Source organism: Pimephales promelas, chromosome 17, assembly GCF_988280905.1.
Source record: "Pimephales promelas chromosome 17, fPimPro1.hap1.1, whole genome shotgun sequence".
In the NCBI taxonomy this organism is placed as follows: Eukaryota; Metazoa; Chordata; class Actinopteri; order Cypriniformes; family Leuciscidae; genus Pimephales; species Pimephales promelas.
The window spans coordinates 8,391,863-8,395,134 of NC_142785.1; the positions used below are offsets into that span (position 1 = coordinate 8,391,863).

Below are 3,272 nucleotides of genomic sequence, written 5' to 3' on the forward strand. Positions count from 1 at the left end.
ATGTGTTTTTTTTATTCAAAATGCATCAGAGACATTTACAAAAATGTAAATTCATACAAAACAAATTAAAAATGTATATCAATCTTATTCAACTGAAAAGTGGTGTGAGCCCTAGTTTCTTGAATTATGCTGTATATTGATTAACCTACTTAAGTTTAACTAATTTGCTCATTATCAGATAAAATAACGATGGAATCAGCACATGCAGTCACTAAATGATATGGCCAGAATATCAGAAGGCAAAACTTGAGAATGATTCAAGCATGAATTTATTTATATATACATATGTATTTATTTATATTATACAAAAGAACAAAATTATTTATGCTAGAACAAAAGCACCAAAAAGATCCCCTGTTTTCCACCAGTTGCTGCAGGAATGGCTTCAACTCTGAGAGAGAGATAAATACAAATGAGTTTAACATGTTCAAATAAAATATATATTTCTGATTTAACACTAAACAGTTATGAAATGTTGGAGTTGTAGAGAGAGAAAGTCAAATTGAATATTCATGTTACTGACGTAATTCCAAACTCCAAATGTGTAAATGTAAAAGTAACAGCCAACAATTGAATGGTCTCCTTTCTTTCCTCAATTATTTGTCAATTTGGCAGTTAAAATCTTCCACTTCACTGAAATAGTTATGAGAGAACAGTCACAGTTGTGTTACTGTAACAGAATTATCAGTAACAAAAGGGTGCACTGGGCATTGTGCAAAAATAAAGATATAATCTACTCTGACCAGCAATGATAATCCAGACCAGAAAGGAAGACCTGCTCAGCCTCCTGTGAGGAGATATCCCAGCCAGGAGACAGCCAGGGCATTTATGATTGCCTATGGAAAAAGTAGATTTAAATGTACAATAATATATCTCATATTCTTTTTCAAGCAGAATAAGATTTACAGGATGTAACGTCACACATAAACACTAAAATAATATATTTTTATATTTACCCTTAATCCAAATAACAACATGAAATTGGTGAAATAATAATAATAGTATAGTAGACATAACAAAAGTTTCAGTTGAGAGTATACTGATACTAAATACACCAAGAGACATCACAGGGGAGTTAAATGACCAATATGAAAGTTGAAGATAATTCATAGCTCTAAAACAACATCAAACCTTATTGATTCGAATTACGTCGATATTTTGACAATTTATTACATATCGCGGGCTTTCGCGCTAATTGCGGAGCAGGCATGCTAGTCAAGTGATCAGCCCCACACATTACAAACTAATAAAGTGATAAGAGCAGCTTACAACAGGTAATCTCATTCTCATACAGCTCATTCGTATTATGTTAAACAGTGTTTATACTAAAACCGCAAGTGTGTTTTGTGCATTTTGTTTCGCAGTTACCTTCGTCTTCTAGTCTTCTCTTCTCGATAGTTCTTCCTGTTTTTAAATGTTAACGAGAATGTGTCCAATTTGGGCATGGGCGTGGTAGCTTCTGACGTCACACTTGGATGGGGCCGGGTTGGATGTCCACCGCAGGATGCAGCGAGAGGCTTCTCACTCTCTCAGTACCGACTGCCATTGGTATCAAGTTACGCCCTCATTCAAAGGCAGGGCGGGGATATGTATCTCATTTGCATTTAAAGCCGTATACCCCCGAAACAGCTCATTTTTAAGCAGGCCCAAAATGACATTTTCAAATGGTTATAATAAATTAACTGTGGGGTATTTTGAGCTGAAACTTCACAAATACATTCTAGGGACACCAGAGACCAATGTTACATCTTGTAAAAAGGGGCATAATAGGTGCCCTTTAAGGGGCCTAAAGTGTGCCAAGAAAACATCCCCCACACCATTAAAGGGCACCTATTATGCAAAATTCACTTTTACATGGTGTTTGAACATAAATGTGTGTTGGCAGTGTGTGAGCAAAACTGTTTTTTTCCACCCACTGTTTTTTTACAATCTCAATAAATCATATGCACTGTTCAGAACGAGCTGTTCTAAGATTCAGAGCTTTGTTACGTAGAATTGAGCAAGGGGTTTGATTGACAGTGTGGTTGTGGCATAGACCCCGCCCTCGGTGATCTGTATATCCTCCATTGTTTCAACAACAACCGGTAATGTCTCTTGGAAACATAAGTGTTCTGTTGTGGGATGGGATAATGACATACATAGTAGTTTTCACTTATTTCTGAAATCAGAGCCACTGAAAACACAGTGGATGTATTGTGTTTTGGAAGTTTAAGTGGCGCCTTTCCTTCGTAATTAAGTTTGAGCGAATCATTTTCTGACTGACTGTTTTGTGAACGAGGGTCAATTCAAAGCAGGTCTTGCTTCAAAGTTAATCCTCAAGTGTGGATCGTCGTCTACTGTTTGCGATTCAACGTCACCTCCAGTAAGTGTATTTTATGATTTTTGGGCAAATAGTCATTTCAGTCGATGTCAGCCAATTCAACAACAAATGCGTCTAAAGTTGTTGTTGTCGTAGGATGTCTGTGTATATAATTTAAACCTTGTTTGTATAGTGTGTAACCACACGTTTATAAATATATATATATATATATATATATATATATATATATATTTTAAAGATATTGTATTAAAAACTGCATAACTTGCTCTGTAAGTTAGCCATCTTCTCATATTTGCCACAGAAGCACCTGAATGAAAAGTAAACATGACGCAACAGGTCCCTCGAATAAATGTAATTTCACTTGTACCTATCAAACTTTATCACAGTATGTGTTTGTAGTTTCAAAAAAATGTAAACTATATTCTGCTGGAGTCTCTTCTTCATCTGGGTCTGATCAGAGACTATTTTTATATTCCGATTCAAACATGTAAGGCTGAATGACATACAAAACAGAGTCTCCCACTCTCTCAGCCCTTCTGCTTACCGACTGTCTGCCATAGGTCATCACTTCATCCAAAGACAGGGTGGGAATATGCAGCTCATTTGCATTTAAGGTCGTATACACCAAAACAGCCTATTTTAAAACAGGCCCCAAAAATGACATATTCAAATGGTTATAATAAATTAACTGTGGGATATTTTGTGCTGAAACTTCACAAATACATTCTGGGGACACCCAAGACCAATATTACATCTTGTAAAAAGGGGCATAATTGGTGCCCTTTAAACCACCACCACCAGCCTGCACAGTGGTAACAAGACATGATGGATCCATGTTCTCATTCTGTTTATGCCAAATTCTGACTCTACCATCTGAATGTCTCAACAAAAAATTGAGACTCATCAGACCAGGCAACATTTTTCCAGTCTTCAGTTGTCCAATTTTGGTGAC

The 3,272-nt window shown here is 36.3% G+C and overlaps 1 long non-coding RNA gene across 1 annotated transcript; it reads right to left on the reverse strand.

The window, feature by feature from the left end:
• Positions 1-232: 232 nt before the first annotated feature.
• Positions 233-1,527, reverse strand: LOC120475702 (uncharacterized). Its single transcript, XR_005621990.2, has 3 exons — positions 1,369-1,527; positions 744-836; positions 233-391 (listed from the first exon to the last, which is right to left on the reverse strand). It is a non-coding gene; the product is annotated as an uncharacterized LOC120475702 (long non-coding RNA).
• Positions 1,528-3,272: the final 1,745 nt, after the last annotated feature.